Here is a 24,695-nt window from a genome sequence, read left to right on the forward strand (position 1 = left end):
ATAGCCTGACTCTGATAAAAAGGAAGGTAGACGATATACTTGAACTCAGAAGCACAGGAAAGGACACCGAAATTATGGTCATTAAGACCAATCATCTACAAATTGGATTTGAGATAGCAAAGCTGCTGTACAGCAAAAACCACCATCATTTGAGTGAGTACACAGCCTACAACATGGGAAAATCTTTTCCAGTTGTGCATCTGAGAGAAAGTTAATATCTGCAATGAACAAAACACTTTAAAATTTAGTGTCCATAAAATAAGTCAAAATTGTTAGATCATACATAAAACTAAACAGAGTTCTCAAATACTAAATGACTGAAAAATGTGTGTGTGTGTGTGTGTGTGTGTGTGTGTGTGTGTGTGTGTGTGTGTGAGTTCAACATCTTTAGCATCAAGGGAAAGCAAGCTAAAACTACTTTGAAGGTTCTTCTTACAATAGTAAGAATGGCCAAGACTCAAAACACAAATGATGACGAAGGCTAAAAGTAGATTTTCCACATAATGCTATATGACTCTAGGACATAAAGCCCCAAAGACTCTGTATCCTACTATTGTGACCCCTATCCATCTAGGCTTGTTGCTGCTCTAGGTAGAAAATAGAAGGGGCCTAGGTATCTATCAACATAGTGATTATGAAAATGTATTAACTTAATACAATCATTTATTATTTAGATTTGATGAAACTAGCAGATAAAATGAAAACTGGAATTTTTTGGTGTCCTAGTATGAAGTCTATTTTAGAGAAATCTTTCTGTAGTATGCTGTGGAAAATATGTGTTCTTTTGGAACACATATTTCTGTTGTTTTATTTCTGATGGAGGGAATATTCTGTAATTTATTAATTTCATTCATTCTATATCCTAGCATACTCTGAAATTTCTGTTGATTTTATTTCTCTTAATGAAGGAGTGTTTTGGTTTCTTTTTTGGTTTTTTTTTTGTTTTACTTTTTCTACTGCTTTTATTGAAATAAAATTATATCATTTATCCTCTTCTTCTACCTCCCACCAGCCTTTAGTAGTTACTCCCTGGAACACCTTCCGTACATATTTTGTAGAGTTGATAGCCTGTTTATCTTTTGAATACCCCTCTGGGATAGGTCGATTCTTCTCCTACCAATCCCTAGTCACAATGGCTCCTAAGGAAGCTATCCCACTGGATGCATCTACATTACAGTTTCTACATCTGTAGCTCAAGAATCACAGAAAAGGAGGGTAGATAGATTGTAAGGCCCAGAATACCAGGAACTTTGTCGTAAATCAGTATCTCCTAGAAATGACTGCATACATAAAGCTGGAACAATGAAAGTATCAATAGACATGCTAATGTGGTGGGGACATGTGTCCTAGATCCTAGGTTTAGACAAAGAACTACAGGAAACTCCTGTTGATTTTCAATTTGAATGAGCTATCTAGGAGTGAGAGAGCAGTATAGGACTAACCCACTGTGATTTGAGCACAATCCAGATGACCTTTCACACCCCTTGGCATTTTTTAATTAAATTAGAAACATCAATATTCAGTACATGTTTTTACAATTGTTACCATTTGATGGATTGCTCCTTTATTAATTTTCAGTATTCTTTTTTTTTTCTGATCAAGGCGACAATTTTATTTTTCTCCAAGGCTGAATTTATACTGTAACAGGGGTAACAGAGGGAGAGGGGAATAAGAAACATTTATGCAGGCCAAGGACACAATATTTGTGTGGTCAGGGAATAGGCTGATGTTGACAGGATGTCAGAAAGGTCACAGGTTTGTCATATCTGTTAGTCAGCAGGATGTTGGTTTTTCAGAAGGGTTACAGGTCATCATCTTGGGTATCTTGATGTATCATATTATTATTCATTTTGACCACCAGATTTGTATTAGTCTTCTGCATCTGGCTGGGGATTTTCCATGAACCCAGTCATACTTAACTAACAATAATAATAACACCAATAATGGAGGGCTTCAAGGGCATCGCTCCCAACAGCTTTTAATATTCTTTCTTTGTCATATGCATTTAGTGTTTTGATTATTATGTGATGAGAGGATGAGGAACACCCATAAGGAAGGGGAGGAGGGAGGGGGATGTTTGCCCGGATACCGGGAAAGGGAATAACACTCGAAATGTATATAAGAAATACTCAAGTTAATAAAAAAAAAGTTTCAAGACCTAAAAGTGGAAGTAGAAACAATAAAGTAAACACAAAGAAACCTGGAAATGGAAAACCTAGGAAAGAGGTCAGTAATTACAGATGTAATTTCCACCAACAGAATACAGAAGATAGAAGAGAGAATCTCAGGTGTAGAAGATACCACAGAAGAAATTGACACAACTGTCAAAGAAAATTGAAAACATAAAAAACTCCTAACCCAAAACATCCAGGAAATTCAGGACATGATGAAAAGACCAAATCTAAGAGTAATTGAAATAAAGGAGAACGAAGATTCCAAGCTCAAAGGACCTGAAAACATTTTCAACAAAATCATAGAAGAAAATTTCCCCAACATAAAGAAAGAGATGGCCATAAAGGTACAAGAAGCCTACAGAACACCAAACAAATTAGACCAGAAAAATTTTCAGTATTCTTTATCTCTTCTTACTCATTTTAGCTTAAGATCTGCTTTGCCTTATATTAGAGTAGCTTCCCCCCACCCCATTTCTATCCTTTTGATAAATAGCCTTCCACCCATTGATTCTCATGTTGTGGTTATCATTGAAAAGAAAGTGTGCTTTTACAAGACAGCAAAACATTGAATATAGTTTGGTTTTATTTGGGGTTTTGTTTGTTTGTTTAGTATTGCTGGTTTCCAGTGTTAGATTTTACACATTCCTTCTAAGTTTCTTAGTGATCTAGTCACTCCTGAAATTTGTAATTTCCTATTTTGTCACTGTTGAGACTCTCTCTTTTGCATCTAGTACAGTATTCTGTTTAGTGTGATTAGTATTCTGCAGTGCTGGTATGGTGACCATGAAGTTCCTTAATTTATGTCTTTTGGAAATATACAGATTTTCCTCTATAAAAAGGATATTTTGCTGAGTATAACAATCTTGTTTAGCAATCAACTACTTTGAAGGCTAGAAATATATTGTCTCATGCCTTCTTGAACTTTATAATTGATAATGAGAAATCTGACATTATTGTGAGATATTTGTCTTTGTAGGTATATTCTGTATTCCATTGTAGGTTTTACTCTTGTATCTTTATTTTATATTTTTGACATCTTGATTAAAGCAGGCCATGTTCTTGGTTCATCTCTGTCATGTCTATTTGAGATTCTAAATATCTATTGTATTTGGGCATGCACCCCTTTCTCTGGAAGTAAAGAAATTTCACTATGATTTCAGTGAATAGATTATCTATGATGTTAGACGTTATCTCAGTTCCATTTTGCTCAGTGGATTTAGGGTCTTATCTTAATCAAGACCATTGATCCTACTTTACAGTACATTTTTTGATTAAGTGAGAATTTTATTCCCAAAACTATGTTAGTGGTCAATTTCCTTCCTGATTTTTTGTATCTTTCATCAATATTGCTGATTATTTTTACATAGCTTGCTGATATTTTCTCTATGTTGTAATTTTTCCTCCATATTGATTGATTGATTTTCTTTGTGTCTTTTTAAATATCCTTTCAGTAGTAACGTTTGAAATCTTTGTTTTGTACCATTTCTGGTAATGCCAAATTCATTACTTGAATTATTAAGTTTTTTGTTGTTTGAGTGTTGGTTTCTGTGATGTGACATGGTCATTGATTAGCTTGAATATCTTTTCAGTTTGATCTTCCTATTTTCGCTTTACTTTAGGATATTTTAATTTATTGCCCTACTATTAAGTGGTCAATATCAGCCTGTCTCACTAGGGAGAAAGCAATTGGCTGCAAACAGCACAAATATGGAACCACCGAAAAGAGAGGAAAATAATGAAATAAAGGGAAAGAAGAGTAAGATGGGATGAAGAGAAAAAAGAGCAAGAGACTAAAAATGTACTTACAAGGAAACAAAATATCAAATAGGGAGAAAGTTTAAGACAGAATTAAATAAGTTTAAGAAAGGAGAATTAAAAGCACAAATATTTTTGTTAAAATATATAATCAAAAGAGTTCAAAAAGAATAGGAAAAAGAAAATGGCCAACAGGAGGCAAAGAAAAACATGTTTTTTAAAAAAGAGGAAAAGAGGGATGATAGTCTGTATTAACAAACTGAGATAGTATACCAGAGGGTAAAGGTAAATTTTAAAAATAATGTAGGAAGAACAACAATATCAACCAATCAGACCCTGCAGAGCTCCTGGGGAATAATCCCGAGGATGGCATTGTCTGGCATCAATTAAAGAAGAAGCACTTGGTCCTGTGAAGGTTTGTTTCTCCAGTGTAGGGAGATGCCAGGGTTTTATGGTGGGAGTGGGTGGAATAGAGTGGGAGTATCTTCATAGAAGCAGACAAAGGGGGGAAGGGAAGGGGGAAGGGAGGGGAGAACATTTGAAATGTAAAAACATAAAATATGCAATACAAAATAATAAAATAAAAAATAATGTAAAGTAAAATTTTTGCTGAAAGGATAATAATTAAGGAGGGAAAGCATAAAGGACAGAAAAGAGAAAAAAGATGACAGGCTGCAGCAGCTCATGTCTACCCTTGACCTTGATAAGATGTAGCAGCTCCAGGTGAGTAGTAGCAACATATGGAAACAGATTTTTGTCTGTGTCCTTTTCATTGCTCCTATTGCCAAATATATTTCATTTCCATTCAATTATGAAGGGACTCTGCTATTACTCCTGAAGTAACCAAGTCATCAGAAACACTTCCTAAAATCCCCTTTTGCAGGCAAATGACTCACTGACCAATAATGAAATGTTAGGGAATGAGTCCAAGATGGTCTTCCAATATTCAACAGTGTTTGTGTAAATAAGAAAAAATAATTTCTGAAAGGAACAGAAGCCAGGGAAGCTTCTGGAATAAATCAATGATGCATCTGGAAGGTGACTGTATTAAGTACTAGGAATTCATTACTTAAGCTGTGACTACTCACTCTTCTCCAGGATCTAATGGGTTAAGTCTACCTGATCCTCCCCTCTATACATCCTCCTCAGCACAGTAGATCTAGCTCAGGCCCCATGTCCATCCACCACCAAGCTCACTATACTGCCTACACCACAGAAAACCAGCCCTGTCTGTCCCTGACCTACAAGTCTCTCCCATGCCACATTCAACCTCTCCATTCAACTAGATGATGTCCATCCTACTCTATCCAGATTGCATCACAAAAAGTTTGAAAGATCAAGCAAGTATCTCCCCTACCAAAACCCACCAATCCTTTATAAATGTAACCAGGGGTAATTACCTAGATGAATCTCAGGATGCCAAACTTAAATCATAAACTTAATCAAATAATTCGAGATGTTTAAAACAGACACAAAGAAACATCTCATGGAACTTAAAGAGAAAGAACTAAACGTGATAAATATTTGACTGATATTCCAGAACACACAAACAAGGTTGATAAAAATAGGAAAGGCAATTCAAGATTTGGAAACAGAAATATAAATAAAGAGATACAAAATTTGAAGAGGACTCCAGATGAATAAATATAGAATTGAAAAATCCAATAGCATAACTAGAAAACGCAAATAAAAGTTGAATTAATTGAGTTGAAGATAGAACATGAGGACTCAAAGATGAGCAAAGAATATGAAAAAATTTTCACATAGGTAAGGAACATACAGGAAATGTAAGACACCATGAAAAGAACAAACTTTCTAATTATAGGAATGAATGAGGGAAAATAATTCCAGGTCAATCACATAGATCATATCCTCAAAAAGATTGTAGAAGAAAACTTACTCAGACAAAGAATGGATGAACTCATCCAAATAAAAGAAACACACAGAACAGTAAATATGCAAGATAAAAAGACACATTTCATATCATAGTTTAAAAACTGAGTATACAGAACAAATAAATTGTTTTGAATGCTGCAAGAGAAATAAAGAAGTAAATTATAAAACACATCACAAAGGATAATACATCAGAAGAATAGATAAATTCTCTGTGAAAACTTTGAAATCTATAAAGGACCCAAATAATGCACTCCAGGTTCTAATAGAGGCCAGCCTGGGCTATATAATAGAGGCTGTCTCAAAAAGCATACAAACCCCTTCTTGTATTATCTGAGGAAAAGAAGAGTAGGGTAAGTCGTCTCACCACCTAACTTGTTAAGAAAATAGTAGATAGCTGTATTTGACATGAGGTCTTTGGCTGTACCACACATCAAATAGTTCCTTTCTTCAAGTCTGGAATTAACCTTCTACATCTTAAAGGGTTCAGTATAAATAAACTGCAAGAGATGAGAGATTATCTTCTCCTTGGCTTTTCTAAAGTTGAGAGTTGTAAGAAGTGAATACATTTACCCTACATAAAAAAGAAGAAAGGTCTCTATAATATTTCACTCAGACCACCATGTTCAGGAGTTGTCATCCCCTTCCCCAGGGTCATCTGACCTCATTAGCTGTATTTGAATATATTCTGCATTCAGTGTAAGGATCCAGTGTGTATATGAATATACCTTCACATTCAGCTGTTAAAAACTTTTGAACAATTCTAAAAATTATCCCAGATAACCTCAAACACAGAAAACTTTGCCTGCATAGTAGCCAAAGGAGGCCCTCTTCCTCATACATGGACCAGAATGAGGTTATGCTGTGTGCCATCCCTAATGGTTCCATAGATGCTTTTCTTTGTCCTATGCATTGAAAAGGACAAATAGCCATATATTCAGATAGGTTCCAATGATATGCTTAATATCAGACCTGATATATGCTAAATGTTTATACATTAAATCGTGAGACAGTTATGAAGGTAAAAGTGAATATATTTCTGGGCAGAACTGAGGATTATAAATAAGGAGATTAGTCAGTCCTTGGTCACTAGCTATACCATTGAGTTCAGCAAAATATCCATCAAATTCCTTAGCCTGGCTTGCAATTTTGCCTGTAAGATAAACTGGCATTCTTTGACTTGATGAATGAGGTTTTCTACACACTTCAGCGGTGATTTTGTTCTTCAGCAAGAAAAGTTCAGGCATGAACATTTATTAAACTATTATTTGCGTTAGAGTTCTATAAATAACTGACTGTGTGAGCTTGGAGAATTTAGTAAAAGTCTCTAAATCTTTTTCCCATGCATTAAGTAGCAACATTACACATATTAAGAATTTGGGGAAAATAATGCAATATAACATAAATAAGAATTCCTAGCCCTATCCCTGAGAAGGGTTTGTTCACTTCCCACCTCTTAATACTGGTGGAAATAGACTGAAGCTAGCAAAGTTTAGATTAAGATAAGCACTTCATTCTGTTATCAGATGGTGATATGACTTTCCATATGCCACACTCCAGTTCCCTGTTATGCATAAATCAAAAAAGCCTGGAATCTTTGGTGGGAGTGACCTGATGATTACTCACTAGAGCTGTGAGCTGCACTGTTCTGGTTTCTTCCTTCACCACACCTCCATTAGTTTCCATGGGGAAGCCTTGTAATGAAACTTACATATCTATCTCTATGAGCATATTTATTTAATGTGGTCTAGGCATTCCTGTTCCTAAATCTGGACTCTTCCCTCAAGGAACCTATTTGAAGGGTTAGTCTGAATTTGGTGCTACAGAGAAATGGTAGACTATATCCCAGTAAGAGCACCAATGGAAGGGGAAGCCCTTGGTCCTGCCAAGACTGAACCCCCAGTGAACGTGATTGTTGGGGGGAGGGCGGTAATGGGGGGAGGATGGGGGGAACCCCCATACAGAAGGGGAGGGGGAGGGGCTGGGGAATGTTGGCCATGAAACTGGGAAGGGGAATAACAATCGAAATGTAAATAAGAAATATTCAATTTAATAAAGATGGAAAAAATAAACTAAAATTAAAAAAAGAAAATATACTATGGTATGCAATCTATAGGAAGTGGAGGGCTGTTTTTCTTTAATACTGCTGAATTTATACTATTTTCAAACTTTTTGGCTGTAATAAACTTACAAAAAACAAAAAACAAATAAACAAACAAAAAAAGACATGGGTCTTAGTAGGATGTCTTCTGGTCACTGAGAAAATGCCTGTGAAACAGGAGGGAACTACTTTTCCTGTTTTCCTCTTTCAATCTTCTACTAGGAAGTAAATACTTGCTTCATCATCATTTCTTCACATGGTCTGCTTCCTCAAATATGGTTCCCAAAGCAACAAAGTCAATCAACTAATATCCAGGGTTATGTGCTCTAAAACAAATATATTTATATATGCAGGTAAATATATGCTCCCTACTTTCTGAGATAGCCACCAGCTTTCTCATGTTAAATCAGCTGCTTACTATTATCCTAAGAAGTTAGCTGAGGAGAAGACTTACCCTATCTTCTATGTCTTCAGATAATAACAGAAAGGTTTTGTAATGATTTTTTGAGACAAGCTTTATTATGTAGCTCAGGCATACTTCACACATATATTGTTTTCTCAAATGTTTTGGTCCATTTGTGAAATGCAGATTAACTAAGTAATTTTCTGAATTCAATTAATTCAAATATTGTCTGTCATTGAACATACACTAAACTGACCAAAGTCTTGCAACTCCTACTACTGGGCCTCACATTATTCCTATGCAGTTATGTCTATAGACAGCACAAGGTCAGTCTATTATTATCATACAGAAAGGGAACATTAAAATGTTTTCAAGCAATTCCTTATCAGGCCTGCTATAATGTTGCTTTTATACCTCTTTGCCAGCAATGTCAAATTTGATGCATTTATGGTGTATTTTTATCTCTTTTCTAGATCTGATTGGGACAAAGGAGTTAGTTCTAATTAGTTTACATATTAGAGTTTATGCATCATCCCAGAACTCCCAGGGGCTCATTGGTATTATAGGTACCATAAAATGCTAGTCATTAATCATAATAAAACCACACAAACACTTATGCAGTATGATGTTATAACTTTGGGAGTCTCTGAAAGAATCTGAGGTAATTCAAATCATGAAATATTCCATTAATGGCCACTGGGCTGGTTTCAGCAATATGGAGTGCTCTGTTCATTCTTACCTCAGATATCCTTCTACATGACGAGGCGTGGACAGGAAAGAGCAGTTAATGTCACTGTTTTGGAACTTAGCTCAGCATCTCTACCATTTCTTCTTTGCTCCTCTCTCTATTCAGTCTGTCATTAGCACAGACTTCACAATACACTGGCATTAGCTGTCCAGAGCAATAGAGAGGGCTTGTGGAAGAACTGAATATTTGTAGAAAAACTGGAGACCTCTCATGGAATGTGGGGACTTTGTAGTAGGACACAGTGGCTCTATTTGGTTGCTGTGCTTTCTGGCATTTAATGGAGAATACATAGCAGCCACCTCACAATATTCTCATAAGGGCCAGATCAACAGTGACAGAGAAAGTAGGCATAGAAAAAGGATAGGGTGCTTATGAGATTTTAAAAGAATATTTCCAACTCTCAATAAATCCAGAAAGCCTTGGCCAAGGCAGATGAAAAGGAAAGTCTGTCTCACACTCTATTTGGGTCCTTTCTCAAGTTTATGGAGTAATATGTTTGACACAGACAGGAATAGGTTTCTTTAGCAAGAAGCTTGACACATGTGACTGGGCATTAGAGGTGAGCTTACTTTACATGTCTTAGCTCGTTAGAGCAGCAGAATCATCACGGGCTAGCTGTGTTCTAAAAGGCAAATTGACCATCTAGGTTGTACCTCAATGATGGTGCATACACATGAACTGGATCCTAGGTTCAGTTTCAATTTCTCAGCACCATACTCTAGAAAAAGACAAACCAACTACCTGTATCTGTAATTATTAATAGGCTGACAAATCTCACTTTCAATCTACTTTCAAATTTTACGGAAGTACACCCCAAAATGCATAGTCAAACTTGTTTTTATACATGCATTTAATTGGGTAATCACCACCTCTATGGAAGCATTCATTCCTAATATTTCCAGTGGTTTCCAAAATTTTATTCTGCATTGATATTCTTTGATAAATTATATTGTAAAGTCCATAAAATTCATAAAATTTCTTGAGATATCAATAACCACAGTTGTAATAGAAGGAAATTACACAGATGACAGAGAACTTACACTTTGCTTTTGCTTTTTTTTTTTTTTGCCACTCTTTCCACTCCTCTTCTTGGGAAGTCTGACGGCATTCATTCTATTATGTTTTTAAAGAGAACATGCATGAATAACACCATTTTAACCTATTGGCAAAGTGTTCTGTTTGTCTTCATTAAATTACCTGTCTAGAATGTTCAACATCTTTAGTCATAAGGGAAATGCAAATCAAAACAACCCTGAGATTTCACCTCACACCAGTGAGAATGGCTAAGATCAAAAACTCAGGTGACAGCAAATGCTGGCGAGGATGCGGAGAAAGAGGAACACTCCTCCATTGTTGGTGGGGTTGCAGACTGGTACAACCATTCTGGAAATCAGTCTGGAGGTTCCTCAGAAAATTGGACATTGAACTGCCTGAGGATCCAGCTATACCTCTCTTGGGCATATACCCAAAAGATGCCCCAACATATAAAAAAGACACGTGCTCCACTATGTTCATCGCAGCCTTATTTATAATAGCCAGAAGCTGGAAAGAACCCAGATGCCCTTCAACAGAGGAATGGATACAGAAAATGTGGTACATCTACACAATGGAATATTACTCAGCTATCAAAAACAATGACTTTATGAAATTTGTGGGCAAATGGTTGGAACTGGAAAATATTATCCTGAGTGAGCTAACCCAATCACAGAAAGACATACATGGTATGCACTCATTGAGAAGTGGCTATTAGCCCAAATGCTTGAATTACCCTAGGTGCCTAGAACAAATGAAACTCAAGACAGATGATCAAAATGTGAATGCTTCACTCCTTCTTTAAAAGGGGAACAAGAATACCCTTGGCAGGGAAGAGAGAGACAAAGATTAAAACAGAGACTGAAGGAACACCCATTCAGAGCCTGCCCCACATGTGGCCCATACATATATAGCCATCCAATTAGACAAGATGGATGAAGCAAAGAAGTGCAGACAGACAGGAGCCGGATGTAGATCGCTCCTGAGAGACACACCCAGAATACAGCAAATACAGAGGCGAATGCCAGCAGCAAACCACTGAACTGAGAATAGGACCCCCGTTGAAGGAATCAGAGAAAGAACTGGAAGAGCTTGAAGGGGCTCGAGACCCCATATGTACAACAATGCCAAGCAACCAGAGCTTCCAGGGACTAAGCCACTACCTAAAGACTATACATGGACTGACCCTGGACTCTGACCTCATAGGTAGCAATGAATATCCTAGTAAGAGCACCAGTGGAAGGGGAAGCACTTGGTCCTGCCAAGACTGAACCCCCAGTGAACTAGACTGTTGGGGGGAGGGCAGCAATTGGGGGAGGGTTGAGAGGGGAACACACATAAGGAAGGGGAGGGGAGAGGGGGATGTTTGCCCGGAAACCAGGAAAGGGAATAACACTTGAAATGTATATAAGAAATACTCAAGTTAATAAAAAAATTACCTGTCTAGTTAATAAACTTCTTATATCAAGGATTCTACCAATGAGCCTTATACATTTTTTCAAGATGAATTATTTTTTTGGAATTTTGATGGCTCAAGTTGCATCATTTAACACATTACCAGAATATTGACAATGACAATGGATTGTAGTATATTTTAAACTTGTACCATAACTTGAAGATTTTTCCTCCTTTTCCTTGTAAGAGACCAATTTTCTATGTAGAATCTAAACTATGAGTGCCTGCTATGGTAGCGAATGATATTTTGAACTTGAGTATATAAATAGTCGTGGTGTTTAATATATACCAGCAAATACATCCTCCCACCATGCATCAATAACTTCCATTGATGTGGTGACATTTGTTGATGAACAACTTAAAGTGCTTAGAACAAATTACTCAATGATACTACAGAAAGAGGAAGGGAAGGCAGCTACAGAAAGAAAGACTCAAAAAAATCATGCTTTCCCTGCTTCTGTTGAAAGGAATTTTTTTTTTAATTTTAACATTAGATGATTTAGCATTTCTTTAATCTTCTCATCACCAGATAAAATCAGCCACATAACAAGGATGTTCATGATTCATTTCCTTTCTTACCTTCTCATTCCCCATGACTCTATTCTATAACCAATCAGACCATTTGTGTTCTTAATCAATGTGGTCTTCCTCTCTATACAAGGACTCTACAAGGCTTTTTTTTTCTCAACCTTGGTCATTTGCTGCTATTCTTTGTCTGGTGCAATCCATAACATCTTTACTGTTCTCCCCTATGCTGAGTTACTTTTGTCTTAGATGATCACTTTTGTTATAAACTAAGGTCTCTGTGAATCTTGCTAAGACAATTATAGTTTAAAACAAGAGGAAGGGGAGTATAGAAACTTCTGATGTTGAAGAGGTAAAGAATGGGAAGACTGATAGACCAAAGAATATTTTTAGAGTTTTTGTCTGTGCTCTCATCTACTTCCTTCATTTGAGGATCACCCTCTTAACTTTGATAAAAGAATTTACTGCCTCATTGCTTTAGCATTTAACAAATACGTGTTATACATGCTAATGGCTGGATCTATTTCAGATGAAAAATGGTCTCTATTATATAGTCTAGACCTAGTGAATAGCTGATACAATAACAATATAAATAAGAATATAGTTTTAAGTCATGACAAATGATACAAAAAGTAAGTCTTTGAATAGAACAAATAATTTCCTTGGCATGATCTAGTTTTTCCTGTTATTAGAGAAAACCCTTATTAACAGGCAAATCCTCAAAACCCAGTCTTGAAATACCTGAGACAGGGCATTCCAAATAAAGAAAAAAAGGCCACTTAAGTTGATTGTCTATGGGGTTTTGCCTTAAAAATTGGATGTCAAGTTGACATGGGGTAGAGTTGTACTTTTTAGCTCAGTTGTCAAGCTGACAGAATCTAGCATCACATGGACAATGATTGTTGGTAGTATCTTGTTTGAGTTAGTGAAGGTAGGAAAACCCACCCACTGTGAGTGGTTTCATTCCTTGGCTGGGATTCCAGACTGTATAAGAGGAGAAAGGAAACTGAGCACTATCAAAAGAACATACATCACTCTCTACTTCATAATTCTGCGTGCAATATAACCAGATGTTTTAACCTGTTCATTGACTTTCCAACCATTACAGATTTTATCTTGAATTAAACATAGAAAGAGGCCTTTCTTCTTATGGGAGTTTGATTAGAGAATTTTATTAATACAACAAGCAGAGAGTTTATGATAGGCATACAAAAGTGAATATAAGTTCATATTATATCTAGAACACATTTTAAGGTAGAGCTAATAGTATTTGCTAATGGGCTTAGCAGCGTAAATGTAGCAGTAAACGGAAGAAATGAAGATGCTTTATAAAACTTAGCCTGAGTAATTAGATTGAAATAGGAGTAATGAATATGGAATACAAAGAAGGGAATATCAGAGTGCTATATTTGTATGAAGTTTAAAAGAGTAAGAGTTGGGAAACATAGAAGTACAATCATTAGACTTATCACAGAAGACATGAGGGTCAGTAAAGGGTAAGCTGGAATAGCCAGGAGAGTATGTGCCAAGAACCTGTGGAGAAATTTTTTCCATGGAGAGATGTCAAACAGTATAAATAATGTGATAATAGAATTCTAATCTAGTCAATGAATTTACCTGACTTGTGGTTCTCAGTCTCAAGTAGCTCAAAGGCACAATAAACAGACATGAAACTGAGGCAGCCTGAAGATTTAACATTCATCACTATCTCTATTGCCTTGTAATTTCCTCCTCTCTTCCTCTAAGCCAAAGTCTCTATAATCCCCACATTTCTTAAAATATTATACCACATAACTCAAGACAAAAGACACCTTAAAGCATACCAGTTGGTGAAGAATCTTGTCAAGGAGTTAAATCTACCTCTACTGCAGCTGCATATATGGGAAGAGAAACTAGGAAACCTAAGCGCTGGATGGATATAGGGTATCTGGAGATATAGCAGAACATTGGCCCTAGGAAAGAGGAAGAGCATCAGTTCATGATGGTATGAGCAGGCAAAATTCTGGGCAGGTTGAGATCCAATAGACACAAGGCAGGGTATATAGACAAGATGCAGTGAGAATATTTGTAGAAGCTTCCAGACATAAATCTCTGTTGAGCTAACTTGAGCTTTCTCTCAGAATTTCAACTTCATAGTATTGGACTTACAAAGAATTGTATTGGTAATGTCTTACATAGTCTTTGGCACACTCTATGTTCTGGATGTCTTTCAAACAGATTAATGGAGCTTTTGGCATGTCATTAACATGCTATTTTGGAGCTGGAGGGCATCTTAAAAGACTTTTTAGCACAACTATTTTGTTTCAAGGTAACTGAAAACTGGTCTGAGAAAAATGACATAATTTTTCTAATATTATCCAGTGATCTTGAAAAAAACATAAATAAGTATAGACTGCAGAGATGTCTATGCTATTGAGTAGCTAGTGTTAGAGCATGAGTGATTGCCAAAGAGCATCTTTAAGGATTTTGGTGTAATTTACATTTATTTATTTACTTCTCTATTTTATTTATTTTGTATGTACAACATGGCATTCATCTGGAGATCAGAGAACAAGTTTTGTGATTTGATTCTTTTGTTCTACCACATGCACTTTGCAGATAGAATCCTAGCCCGTTGGATTGACAGAAAACACTTCTACTTGTTGAACATTGTGCAGGGCTACCATGAGGTATTAGAAGTAAGTATGACTAATAGCTTGACCTGACTTTCACAGAAAAGCATAGAACAATTTGAAATAAAAAATACTTAGGAAAAGAGTCTTCTGGGTAAAAAGAAAGGAAAATGAATCCATACACTATTTTCACCATTATTTTTTGCCAGAAGCACATACATGTGTACACACATATGTTCCTTGTCATTGAGACATGTTACTTATGTGCTGTCTGTCAAAATACTGAATAATTTAATATAAGAATCTTTCCCTGAGGAGTAGGAAGACTGACGAAAAATGCTGATAAAGACCTTGTGGGACAGTCAGTGTAGAATAACATTCCCTTTGCAGTACACTGTCTAAAAAATGCTAAGTGTCACAATGAATAAGCGCCAACTAGCCAGCCACGGAAGGAAGACCCTGGCATAGAACTTGGTCTCCAGAGCCTTTTCCCAGGTAAATTACTTGTTTTAACTTCCAATGTTTCTTATGAAAAAACAAATTTGGGGCCAGAGGGATGACTCAGAGGTTTAGAGCACCGGCTGCTCTTCCAGAGGTCTGGAGTTCAACTCCTACTAACCATATGGAGGCCCATACCATGTACAATGAGATTTGGTGTTCTTTTATTAAAAAAATATTGGATATTTTTAATTGACATTTCAAATGCTATCCCCTTTCCTGATTTCCCCTCCAGAAATCTGCTATCCCATCTCCCCTTACCCTGATTCTAGGAGGATGCTTCCTCACCCATCCACCCACTCCCTCCCACCTCGCTGCCCTAACATTCTCCTACACTGATGCATCCAGCCTTGACAGGACCAAGGGCCTCTCCTCCCACTGATGTCCTGGGCTGCAGGCATACATGCAAGCAGAATGCTGTATAAAAAAAATTGATGATAGATAGATAGATAGATAGATAGATAGATAGATAGATAGATAGATCTTTTTTAAAAGAGAAAAACAAATTTGTTATGAAGTTTAGGATTTTGGGGTTCAAAGGTTATGACTTTCTTCCTCGTTTTCATCAGGAGTTGAGACTATATGATTGTCCCCCTGCATTAAACATTTAAAGTCATCTTTATTGTTAATGTTGCTACATTGTGTTGTCATTGTGTGCTGCTGCTATTTGTGCAGGTGTCACATCCTTCACCTACCTCTACTTGGACTTCTCCCAGATCCCAGCAAGCCTCTGTGCCTGCTTAATCCATGTAGGTCTTATTCCTAGCTCATCTGCCCCTGAGGATATCAGTCAAAACCTCAACAAATATATGGGCTGAAAACACACTAAAGTGTTCTTCCTCCCTTAAGGTATGCATTTTAATGGAAACCCTTGAAAACCTAAAAGCCTTGAAAAACAAAAGAAATCAATGTTTAATGGTCGTGCTTGAAGCATTATGACAAGGGAGAAGATGCTGAAAAGAATTTCAGATCCCACCGAGCATAGACAATTCATCTTATGGATGAGCAAACTTAGAAGGGGCAAAGGAAATAGCAAGTTCCTCCTCACAATCCAAGGTCCATAACTCTGACAGGAATGTAGATTGCTGCAGTGTGTAAGAGGGTGCTCTTCATAAAGTGTCAAAGCACCTCACTTCCAAGGAGAATGATCCCCTGTCCCTCTACTGAGGGCTTATATACAACAACAGCAGGACCAACCTCATCATCCGGGAATCTATAAGCAGGATATGTAGACATATCCTGAATGGACCTTTTACACTTCATAAGCAAAATGGTAACCACTAATAAATATTTAAGAGCCATATTATTATGGACAGGAGAGTATCAACTGGTTTTGTACCATTTTATTTCACTGATAGGACAAATATGCACAAATAATATATTGCTTTGGATGAAAAAATTATCTATTCCCAAATACTTTGCATAATCCAACTTGTGCATACCTTTAAGTATAAGCATCATAGCTTAATCAAAAACTGAACTTTCCTGTCTCCACTAAAGATAGGAAATTTAAAATTTCAGGAATCCAAAAGTCATTTGGTATTTTCTTGAACCTACAGAGAAAGTTACTGTGTTTAGATCAAGTATTCTACAGAACGCAATCCAACATGACTGTATGCTCTTCCTTCAACATGTGCATGTGATGCCTAGTTCTGTTCCTTTATTTGTCTCTTAAGCCTTGCTTACCATAAATTTTTAGGAGTTCAGATATGATAGTCCAATGTTCCTTTGAATAGTGAGTAGGCTTTGCTTGGTGGTTTTTATTATATGTGTATATATATATAATATTTTAATATAAAATATATATAATTTTTGCAAAGAACTAGGTCCAAAAAAAGGGGGTAGGAAAAGCAACAGAGAAAAATCAGAGAATGAATTAGTTATAATTATCAGTTCAAAAATGAGGAGATTACAGAGCAGTAGAATCTGGGAAACAGGAAAAGAAGAGATAATAAAAGAAAAAAAAAAAGAAAATGAAACCATGGGGGAAACTTTTATAGCAATGGCCAAAGAAATATCAGAGACAAAGCAGAGCCGAGATGGGATTTTTTGAAACATTTGCATAAAAAGAAGTAAAATTTGAAAAAAATAAATTTCTAACAGAGAGTGTTAGAAAATAAAAGATTATGACAACAGGAAAAGTTTGCAAAGGTTGCAGGTGATTAAATACTAGGAAAATAAGATCAGACAGAAGGCTTGGAAAATTAAAATAAAGGAAAAGAATTTAAAGTTCATCTGACAGAGGAGCTAAGAAGATGAAAATAGAAAGGATAAAAGTGGTGAGTAAGTGACAGACATTAATATAATACACGGAAGGCACCGGAGCTACTCAGAGCATAAGGGTGGAGGTGACAGAATGAATGGAAACACACACTGCAGCTATGTAGAACCTTTTTTAAAATCTGTGCTTAAAATCTATTGAGAAGTCATGCACTACCACTTTAAATAGCATTGTCAGGATGACAAAGGTATTTTAGGATTGTAATTAAAGGCTTATTCAAGTATAAAGGCAGTTTTATGAAGTATTGCAAAAGTAACCTCGGGGACCTTAGTTATATAAGTTGTATAATAAATATACAGAGAGTCAACCCTGTCAAACTATAAGTGCAATTTAGCTAATATTATCTACCTCCCCTAATAAAGAAATATGGGATTTTCTAGTGCACTATCAAAGGGATTTTTGAACTTCATGAATTATATATGCATGTACACATATAAATGAATTATATAGACATATATATGATGAATTACAGGACATTTGAAAGAATGGCATTGAATTCTGGGTCTATTGATATGAACAATACAAATGTTTGTGCCATTGTACCCTTTCCCTAACTCAAATTGTAAAATATAATAAATTGCCTATTCCACGATGAACATGGAATCTATGTCAAAAGGCATGAGTGCAGATGCACTGGCTTTCTGTGTGCCTTGTACTTTGAACAATGCTCACATCAGCATCTGTGCAAACTTCTCCTACAATTCCAGACAGAAGTCTCCTTCTCCACTACCTGACTATGGGCAGATGGGCACCAGAACATGGTTACCAGCTTGACTGGCCTTCTTTCTCTTTATTTGAGTACTTAGCACTTATAAAGATGCAAGGGTTTTATTATCTACACCCCAATTCCATATCTGGGGGTGATCATAGCCACCAAGGGATATAACGTCTTTCACTCATCATGGAAATTTCCTAGATAAAATTCTGTACACGGAATGTTTGCAAGTGACATATATGGGGTGTTTAATTTAAATACAATGGACAAGAGTTTGTCTCTTGATATCTTAATAGGGAGGTAAAAAAGTTAACATGAAAATTTAATTACCTGTGGAATTCTTGTTGAAACAAAAGTCTTCTTTGACAGCAGTTGTGGGGAGCCGACTTGCAGGACGAGACAAGCAGTTATCCAGGGATCATCAATCATTCTTAGTTCCCAGAGCTGTCAGTAAATTTTTAGAACATTCTTGATTACAGAGAAATGCCTAACTGTTTACTTTATTAAGAGGGTCCATTCAAGCAACTTAGTAAATATTTATGTCCTGAGACATAAATCAAAATATATGGTCATTTCATGATTAACCTCAGAACTAGGTCTTGGAATGGGCTCACCTCCCGAGTGTGGCACAGATTTCTAGGCTTTGTAATCAGTTTGCATTCATACCATCTTCTTTCCCTATTCATACTGGTTATCATGACATTTATCTCAATAACTGTTCCACCCTAAGTGTCTTTGTCAGGGTTTCTGTTCCTGCACAAACCTCATGACCAAAAAGCAAGTTGGGGAGGAAAGGGTTTAGTCAGCTTACACTTCCACATGGCTGTTCATCACCAAAGGAAGTCAGGACTGGAACTCAAGCAGGTCAGGAAGCAGGAACTGATGCAGAGGCCATGGAGGGATGTTTCTTACTGACTTGCTTCCCCTGGCTTGCTCAGCTTGCTCTCTTAAAGAACCCAAGACCACCAGCCCAGGGATGGCACCACCTACAATGGTCCTCCCATCTTGACTAGTTGAGAAAATGCCTTACAGCTGGGTCTCTTGAAGACATTTCCACAACTGAGGCTCCTTTTCTGTGATAACTCCAGCTTGTGTCAAGTTGACACACCAAACTAGCCATTACACTAAATTTCACAGAGATATGCGTGATTGAATGGATGCTAACATGACCTCAGTAGAATTAGACTCTGTGACTGGAAGTCCTTGCTTTTGTCTTAGAGAAATATTAGCGGTGGCACAGAGGAAAAAAAAATCCAAATCCTCAGAACAAAATCAAAAGTAGTTTCCTTCTCTATATTGTATCGTATTGTTTTGTATTTAGCACATCATATTCAGACCATTATAGCTGTTGTGTAAATACACACAAATAAATAGAAAACAAAATAACAACCTCTATTCTACATATTTTAATTCCCATAACAATCCCCTGGTCTGCAGATTTGTCCCTAGGTTGTAACTTAGCTTAATTCAGAGAAAAGCATTCAGTTTTATTATAATTGTATCCAAGCCACATACTGTATCTTCATAATTTGTTGGCTTGCTTGCTTTGTTTGGAGGAAACTCCAAAGGAAGAAGCAACAAAGCGTCCTATAAAATAAGAGACCACTTTAGCTGAATTTCTCTTCCTTAATCTAATGCATCTGTGTAATAGCTGGGCCCCACTGGCAAAATTTCCTTTGTCATACCTGCTTTGATCTTTGCAAAATCCTTATGCCACAAGCAAGGGAGCCATTAGTATTTCCATTTTTACTTACCCTGCTTTTTATAATAATGACAGAAATTAGTACATAAATTGATAAATCAAAAAGATCTGATTGTGTGCCTTCCCAAAATCCAACCATATGACAAATAAAAGCAGCCCTCTAGTGAAGAGGGAGTACTTTCTACTCATCCCCCATGAAGATTTATCCTAATTGTTGAAGAAGCATATGCACATAAAAATTTAGTTATTACTGAGAGTCTGGAGGCAAAGCCTCACAGAGAAGTTGAGAGTGGAGTGGATCCTGGCAGTTGTGCACTGCTGATAATAAATACAAAGTGAATTCAACCAGAGTTGCCTGTGGCCAGTCATTTGGGAAGCTTTACCAAGCTCAGCAATAAGGTTGCCAGGGAAGATCAAGGACACTCCAAGTTCACTAACCTGATATATGTCTGGGGTGTTAGAAGGGCTAAAGTGACAATCATGAGCCTGTGCTTTTAGGTTTAGTTTTGATATCATAGTCCTAGCTAACACCAGCGTGGCACGGTGGGCAGTGTTGCCTACCATGTCATCTGACTTCTCAAAATACCCATGAAGCTCTACCTCTAATCAAATAGCTGAAGCCTGTCCAGGATTCTAAAAACATGTTCAGAATCATAATGTAACTCAAATAGAGCCACCTTTTATGCTACGGAAAATAGACAAATAGGTGAGGAAGGTGATTAAAGGATAAATTCTGCCACTGCTTTATTCTACTCAAATATAGGATGAACTTCCCATATACAGTCTGAGACGAGTAAAAAGAAGTCAAGAAGAGTGGAGGCCGGGGGCACCTTCTGACACTTCAAAAGGGAGAAAACATGTACAGGTATTTAATCCAGAAGCATGGCTCTTCTGGTTGGATTCACCTTCAATCTCTCTGGCTAGAATACAGACACAACTTTAGTACACACCTTTGATCCCCAAACAATGAATTAAGAGATGGAAGGGCAACTTAGTGAGTACACTTAAGTTGAGTTCAGGCAATATAATGAATTCAGTTCATGAAGTTCAGTGCAGGTCACGTGAAGACAGAATGAACCAGAGAGTGAGAGGCCAACAGAATATTAGAACAGATTTCCCGAGTTAGTTGGAAGCAGAGCAGAGCAATTCAATCAGAAGCCGAGAGAAGCCAATCAGACAGCTTGGAGAGGTGTTTGGTCCATAACAGCTGAGTTTAACTAGCCAGGCAGAGTTCAAAAGGAGCTAGAAAGGGTGAGCTTTTTCAGCTGTAAGCCTCTGAGATGATAATTATATTCGATGAATAAAAGTTACTTTTACAAAGACAATTTAGAGCTGGATGATTAGAGAGCAAGTTCTTCAGTATTCTCCATTAAGGAAGCAATACACTCATTACATTTGAGCCCTTATTCTCTTAACACACACCTACAACCAGTGTGAACCCTAAGTATGCCAAAGTTCATATTGCTTTCTCTTTTTACTCGATTTATCTCCTGTCATTTATCATATCTTGCATGGTCATATAGCCAACAACTACACCTTCAAATACTAAATTTAGTTTCTAAATATAACAAATACCAACTTTTTCCTTTTACCATATGTCCTCAGATTTGATAATTGACATCTCCTTCTGGCAATTAGCTTTATTTAATAGGAATAAATTTAAAGACACTTTCGTCTAAACCATTGTTTATTATGTTCCTAGTGCTATGATCATTCCTTCTTCCTAGTCTCCATTTATTCACATTTCTTCTCCCTCCCTTCCTAGTTTGCCCTTCTTTTTTTGTTTCATTCCATTTTCCCCCTCATTTCTTTCTTACTCCCTCTCTCCCTTCTTCTTTTCCTACAGTTTCCTTCCTTTCTTTTCCCTTTCTTATTACCTCTCCCTTCCTTTCATCTTTTGTTCCTTCATTTTTCTTTCTCCCTTCTTTTTGTCTTACTCAATTTCCTTCCTTCTCCATCCCTTCTTTCTTTCTGAGGTACGTATCTTCCTGTATTCCTGTACCTGAACCACTTTTCCTTATTCTAATCATAATAGTTAATTTCAAGTAGTAGTAGTAGTAGTAGTAGTAGTAGTAGTAGTAGTAGTAGTAGTACTGGTGGTGGTGGTGGTAGTGGTGGTTGTAATACTAGAAACATTATTTTATGTGAGTATGGTACTGGCAGTTAAACCCGGGCTTTCCACTACTACGATAAGCACTCTTCTACTCAACTCATTGTCTTTGAATTTATTCTAGAAGTCTAGAGTGATGGTACAGAAGCCTAACATCTTGGACCAACAAAGGGAAGAATTTGATTCTAGGATGTATGTAATGACACCATGTGGGAAAAGCATCTCAGAACTCTCCTTATGCACTCAAGGGCGGTTGGGCAATTAGAGAAGCAAGCATGTGTCCATACTCAAGTTACCTCCCCATAATCAAGATAGCTCCACTCTCTGCCCAAATAAGAGTAGGAAGCTGAATCACATTTATTTTCATATTTTCCTTTGAATAATGAAGATCATAACAGGCCTATTGTTAAGGATCAAATGAACTAACCATATGGAACTAATAGAAAGAAGCTGGACCACAGCACATCTTAATTAATATGGGTTAATAGTGCATTGTCCTCAGAAGGGGAGGAGAGAAAAGATAGAGCCATATAAACAAGCTGGTCTGGTTTATCAGATTTATAAAGCAAAACTTATGAACCAAAAGGAAGGAAAGTACACGGGAATCTTTTGGAGAATCACAATGTTTCCAAAATAACAGGAAGGAATTATTATTATTATTATTATTATTATTATTATTATAAAGTGGAATGGAAGCTCAAAAAATCCACCAAAATGAAAGCTTTCAGAGTTCTGCAGAAAAAGATGAATGGCAGCTCTGGAGACAAAGTTCAGGAGTGCTCTTCTAACATGCACTAAGTTCTGAGTTTGACCCCAAATATTAACAAGTAAAAACAAAATTAAAAGATAATGCCTAGAAAACATAGGAGAATGAATTCCACTCTCCTACTCATAGTTTCATGAAAATTAATGAAATCTTATGGACACTGGCTTTATTTTCATCTTTGAAAGACTACCACCCACCAAATGAGCAAACAAACGGAAGTTCCAACTGAGGAGGCAGATAAAAATAGGAAGGAATTTGAATAACCAAGTAAAAACAAAAAGATCAATAAAAAGAATCAACAAAATGAGGAGCTAGTTCTCAATCCTTACCCAAGTAGACTAACCAGAGGACACAGAGAGAGCATTCAAATTAACAAAATCAGAAATGAAAAAGGGAGACATAACAACAGAAACTGAGAAAATTAAAAAAATCATCACCCTACTACAAAAGCCTATCCTCAACAAAACTGGAAAATCTGGATAAAACAGACAATTTCCTAGGCAGATACCAGGCCCAAAGTTAAATCAGGATCAGATAAATCATCTAAACAGTTCCATAAATCCACAAGAAATAGAAGCAGTCATTAAAAGTCTCCCAACCACAAAAAGCTCAGAACCAGCTACAATTACTATTATACCTAAACCACACAAAGACCCAAAAAAGAGAGAGAATTTCAGACCAATTTCCTTTATGAATATCAATGCAAAAATAATCAATAAAATTCTCACAGAGAATCAAAGAATACATCAAAAAACAAAATCCATCATGATCAAGTGAGCTTCATCCCAGGGATGCAGGGGTAGTTCAATATAAGAAAATCATCGACATAATCCACTATACAAACAAACTCAAAGAAAAAAAGCATACAATCATCTCATTAAATGCTTAAAATGCATTTCACAAAATTCAACATCCCTTCATGCTAAAAGTCTTGGAAAGTTCAGGAATTCAAGGTCTATACATAAACATAGTAAAAGCCATATACAGCAAACCATTAGCCAACATCAAACTAAATGGAGAGAAACTTGAAGCAATCCCACAAGGCTGCTCACTCTCCCTACCTATTCAATATGATACTTGAAGTCCTAGCCAGAGCAATCAGACAACAAAAAGGAGGTCAAAGTGATAGAAATTGGAAAGGAAGACGTGAAAATATCACCTTTTGCAGATGATATGATAGTATACTTAAGTAACCCAAAAAATTCAACCATAGAACTCCTACAGCTGATAAACAACTTCAGCAATATCATTGGATATAAAATTAACTCAAACAAATGAGTAACCTTCCTCTACTCTAAGGATAAACAGGCTGAGAACTAAATTAGAGAAATGACACCCTTCACAATAGTCATAAATAATATAAAGTACCTCTGTGTGACTCTAACCAAGCAAGTGAAAGATCTGTATAATAAGAACTTTAAGTCTCTGAAGAAAGAAATTCAAGAGTATCTCAGAATATGGAAAGATCTTCCGTCCTAATGAATTGCCAGAATTAATATAGTGAAAATGGCCATCTTGCCAAAAGCAAACTACAGATTCAGTGCAATCCCCATCACAAGTCCAACTAAACTCTTCATAGATTTAGGAAAAGTGATTTGCAAATTCCTTTGGAATAACAAAAATCCCAAGATAGAAAAAACTACACTCAACAATAAAAGATCTTCTGGGAGAAATCACCATCCCTGGCCTCGAGCTGTATTACCTAGCTATAGTGATAAACTCTGCATGGTATTAGAGAAACAGAATAGAATTAAAGATCCAGAAATGAACCCATACACCTATGGTCACTTAATCTTTGACAAAGGAACTAAAACCATCCAGTGGAAAAAAATAGCATTTTCAAAAAATGGTGCTGGTTCAACTGGTGGTCAGCATGTAGAAGAATGCAAATCAACCCTGTACAAACTCAAGTCCAAGTGGATCAA

At 36.6% G+C, this 24,695-nt stretch overlaps 1 long non-coding RNA gene across 3 annotated transcripts in view; it reads right to left on the reverse strand.

Moving 5' to 3' along the window:
• Positions 1-24,695, reverse strand: part of LOC120097502 (uncharacterized) — a 197,625-nt gene that overhangs the window by 146,034 nt on the left and 26,896 nt on the right. Inside the window, exons 2-3 of one of the 3 annotated variants that reach the window (XR_005494959.2) lie at positions 18,523-18,636; positions 326-10,187 (exon numbers count right to left, since the gene is read on the reverse strand). This is a non-coding gene — a long non-coding RNA (uncharacterized LOC120097502). Of the gene's footprint in view, positions 1-325; positions 18,637-24,695 lie in introns of those variants that run through there. The other 2 variants (XR_010058449.1, XR_005494958.2) reach the window with 2 other exon arrangements.

This window comes from Rattus norvegicus, chromosome 16, assembly GCF_036323735.1.
Source record: "Rattus norvegicus strain BN/NHsdMcwi chromosome 16, GRCr8, whole genome shotgun sequence".
NCBI lineage: Eukaryota > Metazoa > Chordata > Mammalia > Rodentia > Muridae > Rattus > Rattus norvegicus.